A 21,908-nucleotide genomic window follows, 5' to 3' on the forward strand; every position below is an offset into this window, starting at 1 on the left:
TTAGAAAAGATACAGAGGAGGACTGGAAAACAGGAAAAATGAAAATGCCTGGGCCTTTCTAGTTTGGAGAGGGAATTCTGAAGGAGGAGGGGATGTGACTGACATTTTCCAAGCTGTGGAGGCAGTTGATAGCAAACAACAGATGCAGAACTGCTGTTTGCTCAGTCATGCAATACCAGAATAGAACTGCAGGATGTGCAAACTAAGGAGCGAGTGGTTTAGCAAAAAGAATAGAAAGTACTTTGCACAGTGAATGGCGAACTACTGGAAGCTGCTGCAGAAGGTTGTGGAGGATAACAGCATCAATTAGCTCAAAAGAGGAATGGGAAAAATAATGGACTAAAGGTCCATGAACAAATACTAAAAGGAATAGGCAGAAATGTACTGTATAATATCCCTAATCCAATGGCCGTTGATGCTGAGCAGTCCTCAGGGAGTGTACTGCAGAAAGTGGCCAGGTGTGCATACTCCCCTGAAATAGTGTTTCCCACTGCTGGAGCATTACAGCGGTAGCTGGATCACTGGTGAGACCCAGTAAGGTATATCGTGCCTCCTTATGCCTTCTCTGAGCAGTCTTGGGCCAAGCCTACTTGGAGAAGGGGCTTAGCAGGTCCTGTGCTGTGTCTTCCTCTCCTGAGGTCCCTTAGAAGGAATAAAAAAAGGAAAGATGAGAGGGAAAGAAATAAGAGTCATCTTGCAACAACACTTTGGTGCTTTTGTAGTCTTTCCTGGAAATTCCTTCACAAGTTCCCAGTAACCTCTTGGGTGTTGGTTTCACCAGTATTTGTGGTACAGATACAGACCTTAATATCTGTATGGCTTGTCTGCCCTCTCAGGGTCTCCATTAAGTCATTTAAGTCAGTAGGAGTTGGCCTGTAATTTCAACAGGGTCAGTTTTTCACCCAGAAACACTAAGGGAATAGATTGAGCTCGCAGTGCTCATTTTGGGAGAGGCTGCTCTTGTGTGAGCAGCAAGCATCCTCTCGGTGAGCTCACCAGGGAGGGCCTTGCCAGGGGATCTCCTCCCCTACTGCTCGATTCTCGGTATTTTCCAGGACACTTAATAATTTGGGTAGAAGTTTGTCCTATGGAGGTTAAAAGTTCACAGTCAAATAACTTTTCTTTTTATTGAAAATTACAGAAGGAATATTGTTTCTCCTTGCGCTGTTTCTCATCAAGCAAAATGCGGAGCCTGTGGCCTGGCAAAAAGGCACGAACAGCAGCTCCAGCCCAGCAAGTGAGGGGTCAGAGCTGCCCGGGGTCCAGGTAAGAGTCCCTGCCATGGAGCCTGCGTTATGACCAAGAAAGCGGAGCGAAGGGCTGCGAGAGGCGCACTCAGGTTTTCTCTGTGAAGTCACCTCACAGGGTTCAGAGCTGCATTGTCCCCTGCTGGGGCTGCCCCCAGAGCAGGGGCTTTCCCAGCAGTACCAGGTGACAATGCTAAATGCTAATGCTGCCATGAGCCTGGGTTTTAAAAGGCAATTGCAAAATCTCACTCCCCACAGGTAGTTCAGCATGTGCTTTTCCTTAAAATGTAAAGCCCAAACAGAAGAAGGTATGTTTTTCAAACTTCTCCAATGATGCTTTCAAATTACTTCGTAGGTATACTGACGGGAACAGTCAATGTATCCTGTGGCAGAGGTGCTGTAATCTGTTGAAGGTAACACTGGAGGCCCTGTGTTTGCAGGGACCGGCTCCCCGGTTTCAGGGACTAGCAGGGCCCGATCCTGGTGTTTGAGGCTCAGTGATGATCCGGTGTCTCTGGCTGTGGCAGGCTGCTCAGCTTCATCGGCTTGCTGCTGTGCTGGACCAGGCAACTTCTCTGAGCAGAGCCTGTCCCCCTGTAAGAAATCTGATTTTGACTAGAAATTCCTCACAAATGGAGAATATACCATTATCCTTACTAATTAGCTGTGCCCTTTCTGTGGTATATACCTAGTCCAATTTGTCTAACCTTTTATGCCTTTCTGCCCGCAAGATAATTACATGCTGTAATCAAGCCGTTTCATTTCTTTGATAAACTAAACAGACTGAGCTGTTGTAAGCCTACCTTTCTCTATAAGGCATTTTCTACAGCGGTGAATAAACCTTGTGGTCTTTTCTAAATCCCCTCCAGCACATCAATATACCCTTTAACGTGTGGCAAAAGATCTGTATGTGACCCTCCAGTGCTAGAGGTGATTTTGCTGCTTTACACCTCCTCTGTGCAGCTCTGCTTCCATAAACAGCCTTCTTTACGTTTGCAATTTTTTTTTCAGAGAATCACTGTAGAGAATAAAGAACAAATCAGTTCCATATTCCCATTATGGTTTCTCAGTCCTTTGTAGGATACAGTCCCTCAGAGCTCTTCTTAGTACATTATTTTTAAACAGAAAGCTCCGTGATACAAAGTCAAATGTCTCATGAGTCCAAATACCTTAAATCTAATTTTTCTGGTAATGCCTGTGTTCCATAAAACCATGCTGGCTGGCACTAATTATGTTTTCTACCCTTCAATCTCTGTATCAGCTTTCCCCATTATTTAAAACTTTGTTGTACCAACCAGTCTGAATTTTACCCAGACCCTTCAGCTTACCAATCAAAAACTGACAGTTTTTGACACTACTCTATACTAAGTTTGAAGGCCGCTTCACATTTTAAAAAGAAATGGGACAAACAGTTATTTTATATATATATATATATATATTATATATATATATAAGACAGAAACTACTGCTTTTGTTCTGTTGTTTGTTGTGCTGATAGACATCCTTTGAGGTTCACAGTCCTTTGGGGACCATGTGTTCTATATCCTGCCACCACAGTGATGCAATGCAAGTTATGTGAACAGCAATATGGAAATGCTTGTGAAAGAGTGATGTGCTTTGTTGTTAGTTACCGGGCATCTTAATAGTTAAAGTGTTCTGAGTACCTGGGTAACCACCAGTTACCAAAGCAGGGAATCTCCTGTTTGTCCCTTTGCCCTTCCCACCTGGGGAGTCCTTCTGATGCTGTTGAAGTACACAGAGTGGTCAAATGTGTGTCCATGAGATACAGGAGTGTGTAGTTCCCCTTGCTTACTGTGTTCTTTATTCCTCTCAGTGTTTCTGCTATGTTTAAGGTTTGTTGCGAATGAAACAAGCGGAACAGTTTTCAGACAGGTTGAAAATTTACCCTTATAAAGGCACCTTTTGTTTTTTACAATGTATAGAAATTTAGGCAATTAAATCCCAAGATTTGTGCCTGAAATAATGGAAGGTTTATTTTTAAAAGAGGCAAATACGTATTTTATAAACAGGTGTGACAGAGGGCCTGGGACTCTGTGTTTATGTGACTTGAAGTAGGACAACAGTGGCCTTTCTTTTTTTCTTTGCAGCAATGAAAATTATACCTATATGTGTTAACTGAACTAGAAAGGAGTATATGAGGAAACCAGAATGATTTTACCCCTCTGTGCTGTGCTTAATTGTAAAAAACCAGAATGTTGTGACCTAATGCTGTAGATTTTTTCTCTTAAATATTTTACCTTTCCTTTGAATGAGGCAGATATGAAACATCTGCTCTTAGCAGCTGGAAGAAATCATGCTATAGATGTTGAATGAATTCATGTTCCCAACACGGATGTCATGTCTTGAACACTCCCACCTATTTCAGACTGTTATATTTTATGTTGTTCTTTCATATTTATTAAGGGCTCAAAGACTTACAGTGATGTAACTTTGAGACACTGCTACTGGTTGAGCCACAGAGCTTCTTTGCTTTGGCTAGACAAACCTAGTAAATTAAACTAGCTTTTTACATTCCCATGCACTTGGTGTGCATGGAAAAAAACAGCACTAGATCCTTTAGCACTACTTCTAACGTGCAGCTGAAAAGAGAACTTCAGAAAACGGGGTTGGAGTATGTACTGCATTGTATCTTGACCTTCAGCTAATGGGCTTAAGCAATAGAATCTTACCACAAACGTGGATTCATTTGCTTGTTTCAATATCAGAAATACATAAAAACAGAGTTTAAAAATGTCTGCCTTCAGTTTTTAAAACTACGTCCAAAATGTATCTACTATTGTTTCTATGGATTCCTTGTTCAACTAGAATTCAGGAACATTTTATCCCTCCATATATATCCAAGTAATATAACAGTAGAGTGAGGCAAGACAGCATGATTCTTCTCTGTTGAATAATTCATTCAGGCACTCTTATCTGAAAAGCATATACAGAAATAAACATTTTAGGGAGATAATTTAGTTTTTGTAGATAAGTGCTGGGAAAAAGGAAAGGAAAATTGCTGCTCACAAACAAAACGAAATTCCAGCATCACATTGTTGTTGAGTCTTTTGTTCTAGTTCATAGTCACAATGGCCTTGGTGCTGATAACAGAGCAGAGATGGAGTAGATAGCAAGATTTTGTCTCTTTTGATTAAAGAACACAATTTCTTTGAAGAAATTGTGCCAGTGTTGGCATAAATCATTCTTCCCAAGTTGAAGTAAAAAGCAAGAACATGGCAGAATAGTGCTTTACTTGCTTTGTCTGCCAGCCAAAAAAGTGGTCTATCTGTAGAAGCAGCTAAAGAAAATATATAGGATACAGGAGAATTTATTTCCACACCTAAAGGTAAATTAATAGGCTGAAAATTCTGAGTTCAAAATGTAAATGTACTGAAATATCCTGTTTATTGTATCTATAAAGTTATTGACAGAGCTTTGTTCTTCTTTGCCTTGTTCCCTGTTTTTTAGCAAGTATTGTAGTAGCAAGCAGTTGAAGAGCACACTTCATCAGTAGTCTGCATATATGATTATTCCTTTTTCTTTCCTATGTCTAGCTCACTGTTAATTCAATAGACTGGTGCTGTGTAAACCTCCAAGATCTGCACTTCTTTGGACAGAAAATCCACCTCTTAAAAGCTGTTGTGGTTTTTGTTAGCAAAGCCCTTGCAGAGATGAGAGACAGGTGAGCAGATATGAGTTACGATCAAGGCATCTGTTTAGCATCAGGCTTGATTGAATAGGGAAGTGAAGGTGAATACTGGGTGACATTAATGCTGACTCACCCCAAGGTTTCCACAGTCTTTTCTGAATGCGTGTACATGGTGTTGGAACCAGACCCAGGTAAGAAGGCAACAAGGTAATTGTAGAAAGACCCAGTGAAAGAAAAATGAAGTTCATTATGATGTAGAGTATAAGAATGACCACGGTTTTTTTTAAACAGCACTAGGTAAAAGTTAATGCTTAAAAAATGCTGTAAAAAACAACAAGTATTGTAATGTATTCTCCAAATGCTCCTCCAACAGTTTTGAAGCTCAGGAGTTTCTTGAGTCAGAGTTTGCTTCGTTACATTTAGTTACTTGCAATGGATTTTTCTCTTTTCTGTTTTGTCAGTTGAAATTATGTAAATTCATAGTTTGCAGGGAATGAAGTACTGCTTTACTGAGTTCAATATCTTGTAGTGGCATGTCTGGGAGCTTTTGGTGTTTCTGTTTTATACTGTTTTGTTTTGTGTTCTTTTCAAAATGGAAGAAAGCAGGAGAAAGTCTGAGCAATCTTTCAACACTGACCTATCTAGATTTCTAGATAATATCTGGGACACAAGAATGCAGTGTGAAGAACTCTGTACAGCATTGCTACAGGCTGTCAGCAGCGGGAGGGAGGGATTTGACAGTGATCCCACAAATTCAGCCAAAGGGCTGAATATGCAAAATCTATTAAGGAGTAATTCTGTATCCAATCTGTATTGCCAATTACTGTATTTAATGTAGTAGTAGTGAGTAATTAATTACTTTCAGATTTGAAGAACTCTCACTTAGGTATTAAATGTTCAAATCATTTTTTAAAAACAAAGATAAGCAGATTGGATAATTACTTTAAAAATTAGGTCCAGTGTTTTCTATAGAATTAGCATTGGAGGAAAACCTGATATTTTTTTTTTATTTTTTTTGAGAAGCGTAGTCATACTACTGATGTAATCTTATTTTTATAAAGAGTTTATATTTGAAACAGTAGAACGTTATAAACTTTCAAAAAAATCACTGTTTTCATGCTGTATCTCTGAAATAGAAACTGAGGTTATTTCATTGGAAGAGCGTTACAATCACATTAAATGAATGCTTATCTTAAAAACCCTAGCTTGATCACTTTTTGGACTGGTTGGAACCTTATGTTATTTCACAAAATTGCTTTTTATCTAGCAAAGTTAAAAAGATTTCTTGTCCAGAAGGTGTACAATAATTTAGAATATTGCTCCTTTGTGAGACCTGGACCCTTACAAGGAACTGAAATCAGGGTAAAGGAAGACAGTTCTGAGATGGAGGAAGACTGGGAGGTTTTTTTGACATATTAAAGGACTGAAAAAGAGTCCCTTTGGGTTTGTTGCAGAGGGATTATTTGACGACTTCTTTCTGTTACGCTGTGCTCCCCTGTTCCTTTTGTGGAGCGTACAATGAAGTGGGGGACAGCTGTGACAGTCAGGGTCAGGGCTGGCAAGAGCAAGACTAGCCACCACGCCTTCTCTTGTTCCTTGCTAAATGCTAAAATGAAAGCCTTACTATGTTTTTCACAACAAAACCTGCGAAAAAAATTGGTGTAGATTTATTTGGATTCTAAGAATCTAATGTTTTTAGTGTGTAGAATATTGACCAGAGAGTGTTAAAAAACGGCTGATACATTGTTAAATGTCCCAAACTGTAAAACAAGAGCAATAATAAAACAAGGTAGAGAGCAATAATAAAACAGAGGAGAGAAAAATATTGTGAACCTTACTGAATTGGCAGAACACTTCTAAAATCTCATAGAATTTTATAAAACATTGTTTACAGAGATATTGTTTCCACTGTTAATGACAAAAACTTAATTTCAAGGTAGCATTTTGTATGATTTATGAAAATGAATATGTAAAACAATAGACCAACAGCATGAAGCACAGATGAAATGAGTTTCTTTTGTTGGAGCCTGTGAAGAGTGTGTAATCAGAGCTCAAGTCTATGACACCTGAAATGAAAAACTGTCAGTTCTGAACCACAAGATTAACATCCCTGCCTGTACTTAAAGGATGAGTATCTCTTTTTAGTTGTATCTTTTCCTGCAGCTGAACTGTCAAGCACAGAACATCTTGAAAGCATGTTTTTTGTGTTTTAAGAGTCATCCTCAGGCTCCTGTTTTTTTTATGGAAAGAGACAGAAGTCTGCAGTCTTGATAAAGAAATGTAGTCCATTGCATCTTCTAGGTCACCCTGAGATTATGGCCCACACACAAATTGTACAAAGAAGCACCTTAAATTTCCTGTAATATGCTTGATCGATTTAATTCTTGATAATTTGATTTCCTACCTTTAAAGAGGTCACAATTAGATTGAAATAAAAGCGTAGACTTTTTGGAAAACAGGCTGATGGCAGGTTTAAAAGCTGAAGTATGAGAAATTTTGTGGCTAACGTAGGCCTACTTTTTCATCCCATTTAATGTGGTTTACAATTTGAAGTTTGGAATCTGCAGGTATGTCTAAATACTGTTGCCAGTTAAAAAATGCATCTTAGAAGAGCAAAACATGTTTCTGGACTGATTGTAGTCTTTCAATATCCCTCTGCTTAGCAGGGGTTAGAGAGGACACAGAGCCAGTCTCTGCTCAGAGATGTACAATAAAAAGACAAGGAGATATGGTCAAAAGATGTGACAAGGGAAATTCCAATGGTATGTAAGCAACAAGTTCATGGTGATGGTGGTTCCGCACTCAAAGCAGGTTGCTCAGCAGCTGTAGAACCTCTGTCCTTAAGGATTTTTGCAATTCAGCTGATCAGCCTAATCTAACTGTAAAGCTAGCCTTGCTTTGTGTGGGATGTTGGACTTCATGACCTCCTGTGGTCATCCCTGCCTAAATTTTTCTGTAACTATGCATCCCACAACATACTGTTGCCTGTTTTGTAACAAGCAATGTAACTCCCCTACAAAATCAAACGAAAAGCATTCAAACAGTTCAGTACACCAGTCTTTGGCAATAAGAAGCAAACAAAGTTTTGCAGGAGAATGTAAGAAACACCCCTGAAGACAGATTTAGGAACAGCTGCTTCTACAGTATTGAGATTTTTTGATATCTGATATAGATTACTTAAATGTAGGTCTGCAAGTATGAGGCTTGGTGTCCCTTCCAAACCAGTGGCATTAGTCATGAGTCTAAATGGATGATCTTTAAGGCCCCTTCCAACCCAAACCATTCTATGATTTCACGACTCCTTTAAAGTGCTGTCTCGAATGACTTCCTGTGGAAAAGGGTTGCACAGTGTAACTAGACACTTTGCAAAAATTATTTCCTGTGATTGCTTTAAAATACTTCTTTTAGTTCCTTTATTTTTCAATTATGATGCAGGAAGACAAAGGTTGTCATTTGCCATTTTTCTACTAATCATTAATGTGTGTAAATCTTACTCGTATGTTTTCTAAATTAAAAAGAAAAAATCACCAAAATGTCACTCTTTCAAGTGTTTGTATTTAGAGATGCTTTTCACATGCCAGTAATCTTTGTCATTCTCTCCAAAACTTCTAGTGCAACGTCACCTTTCATAGGCAGTGATCAGTCTGGTGCTTTCTATTTCAAATGAAATTCCATCATTTAGTTACCTTAAAGGAGTTACAATGTTTCTTGTATTACTCTGCTTCTCATTCCTTGCAGACCCTAATATTTTGGGATATTGCTGTCTTAAGCCGACAAAGACTGGCTGATACCAGATGAAGATATTTCATAACTTCCAATCCAAATTGTTCCTAGTAGGTCAAAAGGAGAATCTGTTCCTTACTGGAAACTGATTTCTCACCCACCCTCTTCTGCGAAGTTAATTTTTGACTGGATCAGATTCTCAATCCAAATTGCTGTAGGGCCTTACTCTTATTTAGGCTAGTGCAATCAAGCTAGTGCTGGTGATCACCAGCATGATGACAGAGCCATCTTTCCCACGCTTGCATAATTTGAAAGCGTCTGTGAAACTGGTTACTCCTGATAATTAACTAATCATAGGTGCACACTTGGCAGAGACCTTTACTGAGCTTAGAACAGTGACTGATAATCGCCTACTTAGTAACATGCACACTAAACATAGTGGAATTTAATAACTTCATCTAAATGGTCGTTGTTCGGCTTGTCACATAGCAAAAATTTCCTGTAGGAAGTAGAAAGCAATTAGCTTCTCTCTGGAAGTCTTTGATATTTATAAAGTCTGACCTGGATTTTCCAAGGAAAGTTGACTAAAAATATTTTCCATTTCCCTGAACATTTGAAGTGTATTTGATAACCACATTTAGGACTTCCTTTAGAGTATCCTTAAATCAAAAAGTGTTTTCAAGTAAATCTTTATTCCCAGAAAGACTTTAAGGTTGTTTTAATGTTCTTTCAAACATGAAGACCTGTTCTGTAGAAATAAACATGACTTTTCAGAGTTTGCACAGAATAGAGGATTCAGCCCCTGACAAAGGAAGATGCGATGATGGGCTGTATCTCTCCTACCATGGTCCTGCAGTGCTTTGCAGCCATAACCCTTTCCTTTTCAGATTATTGCAAATGGTGTTTAGGATCAGCCATCCATAAATCACCAGAAGCCAACTGAAATATAGATTTGCTTATTATAGAAATTTAGAAGAACGTTTGATGTAAGAGAAGGTCAGCATATTCTGTTTTTAAAGAATAACTGTTGAGTAAAAGGTAAGTTTTCACTTATTGTTAGCATTAGTTATAGAAAACACTTCTGCTCCTTTCCTGTTTGAAAGTTCTCACTTGTACATCTGTTCTAGATTGCCCACTTTATGACCACATCAGCCACACCCCAGGTCCAGCCCTCAACTCCGGTATGTGCTTCCCTAGGTTACTGAGATAACACCTCTTCGGTGTCTTCCATCTCTGTGATGGCATTAACTGTGCCACGCTGGGTGGAATGGTGGGACACCTGGTGCACAGGACAAACCCAGGGCTCTGAGCTGCGTCAGGATGGCTGGATGGTTCAGTATTCACTGCCCCGGAGCAAGCCTGCAGTCTGCAGCCAGGAACTTTTCCTAAGGAACCTGGTGAGCAGATCTAATGCTGTAGATGAATGTGCACTCTTGAGTTACTTTCAGCAGTTCTACTGTACAAATGATACGTATTGGTTATGTCCGCAGCTTTCCAGAATTATTTTGAAACAGCAAGTTGGTTAAGAACATGTGCTGTTCCTGTGATCTTGTATTATCACTCACTGGCTCAACAACAAAAAAACTCAAAAAAAACCCCAAAACTTTGTGTCAAAATCCATGACTCATGAACATAAATCTACAAATCACTGCTGTTTGTCTTCCTACTGTCATCTCATAAAGAAATTTATTAGGAAGTACTTTTTCCATTATAATCTAGAGTCAGATGGTTTAAACATATCTGTGCAACATCAAAATTAATGTCAACAAACAGCACTGCCTTTTGAGAGAAGCATAACTATAGTGTGAACTGACAGCTGTCCTCACAGCTATCTAATCCCCTGACCTAAATTTGGGTGTTTGCCACCACTGCCAACGCTACTACTATTTACTTCCAAGATTAAAGGGGGAAATAATGTCTCTGTGTGCATTTGTAAAGCTGTGCCAGGGTAGATTTTACTCAATTAATAAAACCTGTGTTTAAGTGAAAGCTAGTGCCTTTTTTTTTGGATAATAAAGACATGATTTTTAATATTACTAAAAGCTACAATTTAATTTGATGGAACTTTCATTTAACTTCATTAACAAATGTGTCTCCTTTCTGAATGGCTGAGTTGCAATGGTATCAATAAGATAAGAAGTAACTAAGTTGATCCCTCATGTTTTTGCACCAGACATAAGTCATCCCAAAGCCTAAGATCCGTTTTGTTAGTCTTTATATGAGCATCATAGTAATTTTTAAAGTAATAATCTGAGCCAGAAAATCATGTCTTAACAAAACACAATGCTTTTTAAACATGTAAGTAAATTCAGTGCACTTACTGAGGCTTCAGTAAGTCTTTTCAGGACTATGACTCAACCCTACGCCACATGCAAGATGTGTGACCGTAGCACTCTGTGCTTGTAATTGCAGAAATGTTGTGAAGAGGAGACAGGGTAGCAGATTGTGAGGCAGTGGAAGGATGGCCATAAAAGTGTCAGGAGTTTAGGAAGCACAGTGACCTAGGTTCTCAAAAAGCTTTCTAGATGCAGCAGTTTCCCTGGAAAGGTTTTCCTCTTGATTTTGTGCATTAGATCCTGAAAATTGCCACAAAATTACACTTGATTCTAAGTTGAGACACACAGTCCCATAAATGAATTGTTTCTGAATTGCTCTCATCCTGTTTTCATGCTGCATTTTTATTTCTAAAGAGGCATTAAATATGTTCTACGTGCTTGAGAGTGTTAATGCTTTACTCTAACAGCTGTGGTACAGCACACAAGCTGGGTGCTAAATTTTGTTCCAGAGAAGAAAATTGTGCTAAATTTGAACAGTATATGAAGCACTTCTGGACTTTTGAGATATCTGTTAGCATGAAAATAAAAATATAGGGGTTTAGCCCTATACTAGAGAGGTTTAAAATAGCATTACTATCAGTGATGTGTGGAAATCTTCAAAATAGTTATGAATTTCAGTTGTTACAAAATAGTAAGAGCAGTCAGGCAGCGCAACTAGGAACTGAGAACCAGGGATGCTGAAATCTACTTTTTTACTCAGTCTTTTCTAATATGCCTTTTAGCAATTGATTTCACTTGTCTGTTGCGTATGTTGCCTTCTCACACTGTTTGATCTTACAGGCATATAGTGAAGCTTAATTCATGTAACTACTAGGAGAAAGATGCTGGGATAGAAGTGTGTTCTTCCTCATATGGTGGTAGTTTGAGCATGGGGTAGATAAAGCATATGTAGGAGTAAAATGCTGGGAAAAAGACTTTTCTAAAATTTGGTCAGGATTTCTTTAATCTGTTCTGTTGCTGGGCTTTTTGCAGATTTTGCGTATCTTTGTTTAATTGAAGGTCGGTCTTACATTTCTGTGAGAAAAGCCAGTCTTGCTCTTTTCCTGGACGAAGTTGGGAAACCTCAGGAATCTCATGCAAGTTATTTTGTGAAATGTCCATCACAGTTTCTCTGCAGTCTTAGGCATACTCTGAACAACACTGTCACCTAAACAAGGAGAACTAAAAGAAAAACATCCTTGTTTCAAAGATGTCTGTGGGCCAATAACTGTTATTTTGTTAAGGACTGGGACGTAATTGCAAGCCTTCGCAAATCTCCATGTACACAAGGGGGATTCCTTTTTGCTAGAATGGTATTGACTACATGTTCATCTAGACTTTATTTTTTAGCTTGCCTGAGCCAGAACTCCCAGATAATCCATGCCGCCTACACATTAAATCTCACTTTGTCTTAATTGGTTGAGCCAAGGTCTCTCCAGGAGTGACTCAGGCACGGGTATAGGCAGGTTCATATGGATGTCCTACCCCTCTAAGCTCTGTGGGTGTAGCTGGCTCCAGGAACTGGAGCAAGCACAGCTACAGCGTTATATATGTGAGCTTAATTTGCCTCAGTTTAATATGGTATGCATCAGACAATTTGTTCTTTAAAAAAACCCAACCAAACTCTGTAGGAGGATATGTCTTTCCTATTCGTGCAGAAATAAGGTGAATCCTATATTCCAGTATTCCTTCTATTTCATAAGCTAACATGAACCTCCACTTACTGTAGCTGTCTCTGTAGGCAGAGGCTAGTGCTGCACTCATGGGAACTGAGGCTTTGTTCAGTTAAACCATAGGAGGGGCTGGCAGAGATGTCCTTGAATGCTTTCTGCATCTCCAATTGTAGTTTGCAGGAAGTAAAATGGTTTTGCAAGAGCCAAGGTTAGCTGGAGCCAGACAGTACTTTGAATTCTGTAGTTTAACAACACTGTGATATTGTAATGCTTGTGTAAGTAAATGTGAATATGAGGGGAGGGAGGAGAAGGGAAATAAATGTAAATCTGGAGGGAAGGTGAAGAAATGCATATAAAGCAGGAAAGAAATTAATTTGAAAGCAGAGCACAGAAAATAAAAATAGAAGCAGAAAAGGAAGTAAAAAACTAACAAGAAGTAAAAAAGACTAGGTTGGTTTTTTTATTTGAACCTGTTTGTTGTAAGTACTTGGTTCCATTGCAACTGAGTCTGCAGCTGGAGGTGCTGATAGTCTGCAGTGCAGAACATGGGCACTGGGTTGCTCTCTTCTTCAGATCCACATGCTACAACCAGCGATACAAAGCAAGTGAGTAATGAGTAGGGAGAGAGAAGAGAAAGAAGGCAAAAGAAAGGCTTAGATCAATAGAGTGACATTGTGTAATTTAAACCTGCTAAATATCAGAGGTTTTTAAATATGTGATGAGATCATACGGAAAACTGCAGGTTTTGCTGAGATTTCCTTATTTTCCTGTTTCATTTTTACTTTATTTCTTACCCATACTACTAATGTGTACAAGGGAGCAGTGGCTCATGGAAACAGCCTGACTGTGATTTCCTGGAGACTCCAATTTCATGCAGTTATGTGGTAGGAGAAGCAGCTTTAAGGAAGAATGGTTAGAATGTGGTGGCTGGACCTGACGCTCGAATTCCTGGACAGTGGGATCCTGGATTTCCCCTCGACCCAGGCTCACTGTGTAGCCCATAAGGAGTGGAACAGGGAACCATCGAAATTCTTGGTGATTGCTGGTGAGACCTAAGTGGTACATGGGTGTGTTCGAAACCCAGTTCCTCCTTCAGGGATATCTTTCTGTTAATTTGTGATCTTGTAGTGCGAGAGACCACCAACCTTTTCCATCAAAAAGCCAGGAATCATTTAACAGTTGGGACAAGAGGTGATAGGGTTTCCTTCTTTTCACAGTGTGTGAGTTAAAGCGTCATCCAGGAAGTAAGAGATCCAGGTTTAACTTCTTCCTCTGCCAGAAAGGGCTTACATAGTTTTCCCTCCAAATAGCAGCAATCACTAGCTATCCAATTTGCCGTGGGAGAGAGGCTCTCCTCTTTTTCTGCATGATAACCAGAGTGGGTGGGGCATTCATGTGGAAGCAGGTTTCATTGGTTCTGTTTCAGGATCATTAAATAATCATTGGATAAAAAACATATTTAAATACTGTCTAAATGTGGGCTTGGGCTTGACGCTTGATTGAGTGGCAAAGCATTTGAATTGTGCTTATTTTACAGAGCACACATTAAATAATAAACAGGATACAGGAATCTGGCTTGCAGTCAGAGGACATAAATCTTGTGGTCCTGGAGGTCACTGTGTTCTAAGACAGAAGCAAACAAATCTGCCTAAAGCACAGTTTCAGAACTATTTGTGCTGACTGACCAAAATATGTTAAAAGCAAGTTAGTTCAACATTACATTGACCTTTTCTCTCTGACAGTGGTTATCATTGATTCAGTTACCTTAATGCCTTTCTGCAAGTTTGAAAGGTTAACATATAAAGGTTTTTTATCTGGTATATGGCTTTTTGGACTATATTAAGCCATTGTAAATATTCTATTTCATTGTTACTAACCAAATCTGTGTTCAGCTGTGCAGGTTTTGCAACTGGTTTTTTAAAAAAACAACAAACCCAAACTTGAGTATATCCTCGGCTTCAGAGGAGCTGAGCACGCTGCAGCAACTGTGAACTTCAGTGGGAGCACAAGTAACTGCTTCTGGAAATGAGACTTTGTACAGGTATTCTTTACCTTACCTGGGAGCAGGTCCTGTCCAGTCCTGTTGAAAGATATAAACTTTCAAATCAGCCAGTTGCTTTTAAAAGTTTGCTCCAGCAGTCCATCAAGTTTGAAAATTTTGTTCCAATTGTAATTAATAAGGTGAAAGAAATCAGCACATTGGAATGTTTTCATCAATTAGCTGCATAGGTCTTTTCTTAGCCCTCCAGCAAAAGCAGCAGCTTAGACTGACTTTTTGGCTTTTTTGAAATGGTTTCTTTTTTAGCACTGAAAAAGTGCTAAGAACACTAAAAAGCACAGAGAAAGAAAAAGCATAGAATTAAGAGTTATTTTCAAAGGCTTTTGAGACCAGAGACTTCTACATTTTGGAATGGGAAGAGGAAAACCCCAACATTAGTGGTATAATTAAGAATGTTTCAGCTAAGTCGATTATGTGTAGCAAAATCACTGGTAAAGCTGAGGAGGTGAAGTTTAAAGTCCAGAGCTATGCTGCGGGGGGTAACAAAAAGATGAAAGGTTTGAACGGATAGAAGGCCCAAGGTTTGCTGGACTTTATGGAATGCAATTAATTTTTAAGTCCTATTTTGAGCACATACAGTTCAGCTTAACTCGCAAAGTCTTCCTTTGCAGTTTTACATCTGATAATTTGATTATGAAAACGAACTTTCCCACATGGAAGAGAATGCTAACAATCTTGTTCTGATAAGAGATACTTATACAGCACCACCAAATCACTTAAACATAAGGGGGCCATGTGCTTATCCTCATTTCAGATGACGAGCCCACTGTAGCTGTCTAAGATTTGGTGGCACATGTTGATATTCCCTGTGCAGTTGGGGCCAGTGCTTGCCAGTGCTACTTCAGAGTAATTTCTTTGACTTGACTTGGATGTTCTGTGAATGTAATTGCTATAAATTAGGAATCCTTCTTTACACTTGCATCTTAAAATGGTACTGATAGAGGACCTTATCTAAGGAATCTTGGGAAAGGGGACTGGGGAAGAGAGGACTAATGTTTGCAAAAAACAGTATAACCGATAGATTTACATAGCTGGAAGACATATAAGTGAGCATAATTCATTTGCTGTGGACTACTCACTAGCAAGCCATTACAGCAAAGTATAATTCAAACGTACAGTAGTCTGTGGCTAAGTCTGGGGAGATGATAGTAGAATGGAAGTGATGGAAATACTGTTTAGACTCACTGCTTACTCTCCCCTTTCTTTCCCAAATGCTGTAATCCGATAATCTTTTTCATTTATGCATATAGCCCAAATTCCATCCTTAGTTATACAAACGTAAATTCCCTTTGTCGTGGTTTCATCATACTATAAGCAAAGGTTTGCTGTTGTATTACAACAGCCAAGTCTTGACCACTATTTCTAAAATACAGTATACTGGAATTTGTCTTAGTCTGCACAGCCTTTTTGTATGAGACCCCGTTCTGATAAAAGGTGAATGCTTTATTCATCACCTTTTTTTTTTTTTTTTTTTTAATGGAACATATAAGAACAGTATAGGAAAGAAGTCTGGGATTAAAACAAGCCTGACTTTGTTGAGATGCTACAAGTATTAATGGCTGAGAAAACATATGATCTACTAGCGTGTTCCTGGATTATAAGACTTGCATAAACTTCAGGTCAGCTGGATTTGTATAAACTAGAACAATGCAGTGCATGCAAAATTTTCTGCTTATAGAGAGGTTTCCATGTGGAGAAATCATTAAAGCTTTTCACAAATTGTCTTTTTACACAGGAACCTTTTATCTGGTAATGGAAACCTTAAGTGGCTAGACAAATATATTTGGGAGGAGATAGTGAAAAATAATTCTAGATGTTTTCTGAGCTAATAAGATTTGTTCTTTTTATGAACCTTTGAAAACTTGCATGGTGTGGCAGAAAATTTGTCCAAAATTTCATCCTGAAACACTTTTATATGAAGAAAAAAAGATTCAATTATTTGAAAGTGGGATTTTCAAGTCAGAGTTCCTTGTTCTAGCAGATATCCTATCATTACAGGATTCCAAATGCTTTGGATTTGGAAAGCATCGGGCAGAAAGCCTCCTGCACAGGGGAGACTGTGAAACACCTAAGAGGCATCTGGATGATACAAAACCTAAAAATCATGCGGCTTGTAATGTGAGCTTCTCCATACGCATACTCCCTAAGAGCTTTTAGCTTTCAAGTGGACTTATCAGTAGGTTTCCTAAGCTTTGAACTTTGGTCTTCAATGCACTAGTAAATCTGGGATTAAATGAAAAATTCTGGTTCTGCCTAAGTTTACACAGGACTCTGTTCCCACTTGTTTTACCTCAGTCATTACAGACTTTTCTGCAGTCAAATATTAGGGAAACGCTTTGCAGTTGACCTCTCTTATTTGATTTTTAGATACTGTTATTACTTCCTATTCTCTCCAGTGACTAACAGATTGAATCTTTGTCTTTGCATTCTCTTGTTTTTAATTCAAGATGACGTAGCTCTAATTTTTTTTAAAAACTTCTCCATGGTTTCTGTTGTCTAGAATTTAATTTGGCTTTTTTTTCCCCTATGTGCACCTTTATTTGGTATGGTGTTTTATTTAACCTATGGCTCATTTTAACAATTTCGGTTATAAACAACCTGTGCTGGAATATTTTAGGGAATTCTTCTGCACTATGTTCAGATGATCTTTAGTTGCCAGACAGGACATTCGGGACCAGAGGATAACTGAGGTGGGAAGGGACCGCAGGAGGGTCCTGGTCCAAACTCCTGCTCAGTGCCTGAGGGTCAGCCATGAGCTCAGACTCGGTTGGTCAGGACTTTGCCCAGCCTGAGCATCTTTTGTTTCAGTTTATCCCTGCTGCCTCTCACCCTCCTGCCATGCACCGGCATGAAGGGCCTGGCTCCATCTCTGTCTCCTCCTCGCAGGCACTGGCAGGTTGCTGGTAGGTGTCCCCAAAAGCCGCCCCCTCCCCAGGCTGAGCAAGCCCCCTTCCCTCAGCCTCTCCTCACAGGGCTTCAGCCACAGACCAGTTTGACCACTGGTGTCTTTCTGGTACAGCGGGGCCCAAAACCAGGTGCAGTATTCTCAACATGGTCTAGAAAACAGTGAATGTTGTACCGATACTTTAGTGACCAGAATGACACACAGGCTCAGAAGAGGAACAGTTACCAGCTGAAGCAGATTTACGGGCATGAGAGGAGAAGAGGTTCAGAGGTTCTCCTGAGAGTAACTGAGTTCAGTGAGAACAAGGGCACAGTGTTTCCGGGGGAACTTCTTGCAACTGACTGCACGTAATGCCCTGGTTTGTCTGGAGGCTTCAGTCCCCGAATCTCTCAGTGCAGTGCCTTTCTCTGATCGTTGCCCTCATCCAAACACAACTGTCTCTTGTGGAAGTACACGAGGCACACATGGTTTGAGAGGATTAATCCCGTTTCCTTGATATATAAAACTTGTGAGTCATTGGCAGTACTTGTTTGAGCAGTATTAAATGTAAGCATCTTAGTTGTATCCATACACCCACACTGAAGTTTTTATATAAGATTCAAATGTGCCTGATTAACATAAGAAAACTCAGTGCATATTTGTAGAGCAGGTGCAAGCAATGTCTCATCTCTTCCTGAACAAAAGGTTAATACATTCCCACAAGTGACTTAATCCAACCGTATTGCTAAAAATGATATGATTGTAAATGGATATAAATGAAAGTTAAAAAGCTTCAAGTAACGCACAGTAATTATTAGTTAATATTCAAAAAAGGAAGTTTGAAAAAAGGAAAAGTTACACCACTAACTACCAACAACTAATTTGCACACACTGCATTAATTTGAAGAATTAATTATGCTGTAAAATTTAAGCTTAAGTACATAGAGCACGTGCAATGTAGGAGTGTGATGTAAGAAGATCTGCAGCTCATGTTTTGACTTGTAGATTAAAATCTAAGTGAATTGAAAGTAAATGTAAACCCAGAGAATTTAAATTTTATGATGTGGAACCCCACTGAAAACAGAAAATAGCAACTTGGTAGAATATGAGTGATACCAGTAGTCCCTAATTAATTTTACGAATTTTATTACCTCAGTTGAAATTGTTCAAGTATATACGTAATGAAGAGTAGTTAACTACTGTATATAGAAAAAGAACAGGAATTATGATTAATGTTTCCTGGTAGAGGTAACCGTGAGATGACAGGATGTGAATTGGGCCTGAGTAATGAAATTCTCTGTGTGTGTGTGCATGTATAGCAGGGAATAAAATTTGTTTGGGGAATTTAATCCTACTGAAGAGTAAAATGGTTTCTGGATGTCTCCCATCTAGAGATTTTCTAACTGCTGAGGACAAAAAGGTTGCATGTGAAGCCTGATCAAATCAGCACCAGGTTCCTTCAGTCCGGGAAGCGCTGCAGGGGTGGCATAAGGGGACAGCCAGTACAATGACAAAGGTGAGCAAGGAAGGGACAGCTCATCAGCCTCCTCATCCATCCAGTGCTGGCTCCACTGGTCACGCCACAAGAAGAGGGGGCTGGACACTTGAATGGGCGTGCAAGGAAGCTACCAAGGCTGCCAGTTATTAATGACCAGCTGCTTTTTTTAACAGGCTTATGGAGAGTGGGGAGGTGAAGTAATAGTTGTCAGTATTGCTGAGCTGCTGTTTATTGTGTGTATAGTAAGAGGAGGTTTTTTTCTTGGTAACCTTGTTTTTTGTAATCTATGGTAAAAATGTTGACTGAGCATTTATATGCTTTTGTATGTCTCTTGGGAAGACAGGTATTGCATTTCACTTTCAATGTGAATTTTTTGTTCAACTGAATTTTATGTTGTTGATGATATATTTTTTAAACTTTGTTTTCCTTAGAAACAAAACTTGCGCGTTTTAAAATTATTTCCGAAAGAAATTTTTAGTTAGATAGACCTGATTTCAGAAAGTGATGGACAGAGCTAGAAATTTTTATGTGAGATTGTTCTGCCAAGGTTGTGCTAGCTCTTCTTTTTTGCTGCAATTATTCCAAGATAGTCTTGGGCAACTGTGGATGTGGGAAATTGTTTTTTGTAGCACTGCAGATATCATCTCAGGTGTGCAAACTGGCATAGTTTTCCAGAAGCAAAGAAAAGCTATGAAAAGGTACTCCAGCCAACATCTGAGACCAGATATAATATCGTGCTCAAGCTTATCCTACTTTTCATACATAATGCAGGATGTATATGTGCACAAATATGTAAGTCCGCCTAAATTTAAAAGATTAATTTAGCTGTGCTTTTATTCATAGGGTTTTCTTAACATGACAAGAATTAGTTATGCTGATTTATTTAGTCTTTAAACCGTCTAGGCATTATCTAAGTATGCTTACGTTCCACAGAATCTATTAGGCAAGGAAGTGGGTCATCCTTATTTGACTGCTGAAGTGAAGCAGTGATTACAGGGCAGGAAGGTCAAATGTGTAAGGCACTCACTAGAGATTTTAAAACCTGGAGGGAAGGCGTTAGCTCTGGATTGTAATTTATAAGGATGTACACAATGTTGGCTTACTCTGAATAACAGTATAAGGAATATAAATTTTATTATCTCGAGGAGTGTAATTTTCTACAGATGTTGGAATTACATAACAAAAAATAAATTTAATTGCCTGTACTCTGTGAAAGTTGCTTGACTGGATACTGGTAAAAATACTACGTTATGGAGAACCAATGATTGAACTTCAAAGGTAAAAAAAAGAATACTTTAACTTTTAACTGCGTAGGTTACAAACTGTATTCAATAATGCATCTGTATTAATTTCTAGCGAGGATATATAACTATTTTTAATAAATTTTTGGTTTTATCGTCGTAGTCCTAGTTAAGTCCTATCGCCTTATTCCTTGTTCTCAGCTGCCAGAGAAACCTGAGTATTTCCCACATACCAGAAATCTTCCGAGTAAGGTAGAACTGATTACGTAATTTTCTTCTGCTTTGTTTTCTTATGAAAAACTAGTGAAGAAGCGGTATATGGCTAAGCTCACCTTCCAACGTTTCCTGCAGCAAGAATTAACTTCCATTTAAGCAGTCCCTCAGCTTAAGAAACTAGCAAATAAAACCCCACAAAACCTAAACAAACAAAAAGCCTATGCCTTTTGCTTGCTCATACCGCTTCTGACAGTGGTTAAGCTCTGTCAACAAGTTGCCCAGTAAAATTGTTGAACCTCCACTCCTGAAAATTTTCAAAACCTGACTGGACAAGGCTCTAATCGACCTGATGTAACTTTTAAGTTAGCGGTTCTTTCATCATGAGGTCAAATTAAATTACAGCACCCATCCCTTCAGCAGGAATTTCTCCGTTCGGAGTTAAATTAGTTAAGGATATGAGTTTTGCTAATTGTGGAAACAGGTAAAGATCCATTCAAATGTGGCTTAGAAGAGCTTGCTTTCTCAAGCACAGACCCTTCTTTGGGGGCTTGCTTGCAAGTTGTTTTGCTTAAAAAATACATTCAGCATCCTTTCGCAAGGAACGTTGAAACCCATCAGCAGCAGACGAGCACTTCAGGGGCCGTGTCCGTCACAAACATGCTCCCAGCAGGTGGCTGCTGCCCCCTGCAGCCCGTCCCAGCGTCCGCGAGGAGGTGGGGAGGAAGCACCCCAAGAAACAACACGCTAACTAGGTGGGCGATGAACGTTTTCGTGTATCGGCAAAGGATTTTCTTAGTGTTAGAAATGCACTGTGATGCAGTTATCCTAATGAGTAAGACAAACGGTACCTCAAGTTTATATCTTTAGCCATGGGTAGGTTCAATAGTCAAAGATCTTAAGAGCAAAGGCTGCAGACTGGGCTGTGGAAAAACCTGGAAATCAATTCAAGCTTTCAGAGTGCATTTATATAATTTTTGCTAAGTGATTCCAATGGTGATGCAGTTCTTCATATGCCAAACGAACTATGCCCTCCCTCTCCTTTTACCTTCCTTCTACTTCAAACAAAGCTTTTGTAGCTTAATGAGGGACAGATTGGCAGATGCCTTCCTTACTTAGTCCACAGGCAGGGAATAATGCAGCTGGGGTTTATATGCCTAAATACACCTGTGTGTATATGCAGTGCTCAGTGTACATACACATGTGTGTCTGTGGCTACATACATGGGTGCAACAGCTCCCTAATCTCAGCTGAAACCAAGTACTCCTCCTTTACAAACAACAAACAAACAACAGCTTGGTGAAAATGCAGACCCAGTTAGTATGCTACCGAGGATAACCAGACAGAAAATCCAATCATAGCGTAAAGTTAGTGTTTGGGATATAAGCAATGGTATATTGGTTTAG

At 39.2% G+C, this 21,908-nt stretch overlaps 1 long non-coding RNA gene across 2 annotated transcripts; it reads left to right on the plus strand.

The window, feature by feature from the left end:
- Positions 1 to 16,291: 16,291 nt before the first annotated feature.
- Positions 16,292 to 21,523, plus strand: LOC114012125 (uncharacterized). Of its 2 annotated transcripts, none has more exons than XR_008748906.1 (2): positions 16,292 to 16,842; positions 18,943 to 21,523. It is a non-coding gene; the product is annotated as an uncharacterized LOC114012125 (long non-coding RNA). The 2 variants fall into 2 exon arrangements; XR_008748905.1 differs by having other exon boundaries at positions 16,292 to 16,784.
- The last annotated feature ends 385 nt before the right edge of the window (positions 21,524 to 21,908 follow it).

Source organism: Falco peregrinus, chromosome 10 (genome assembly GCF_023634155.1).
Source record: "Falco peregrinus isolate bFalPer1 chromosome 10, bFalPer1.pri, whole genome shotgun sequence".
In the NCBI taxonomy this organism is placed as follows: domain Eukaryota; kingdom Metazoa; phylum Chordata; class Aves; order Falconiformes; family Falconidae; genus Falco; species Falco peregrinus.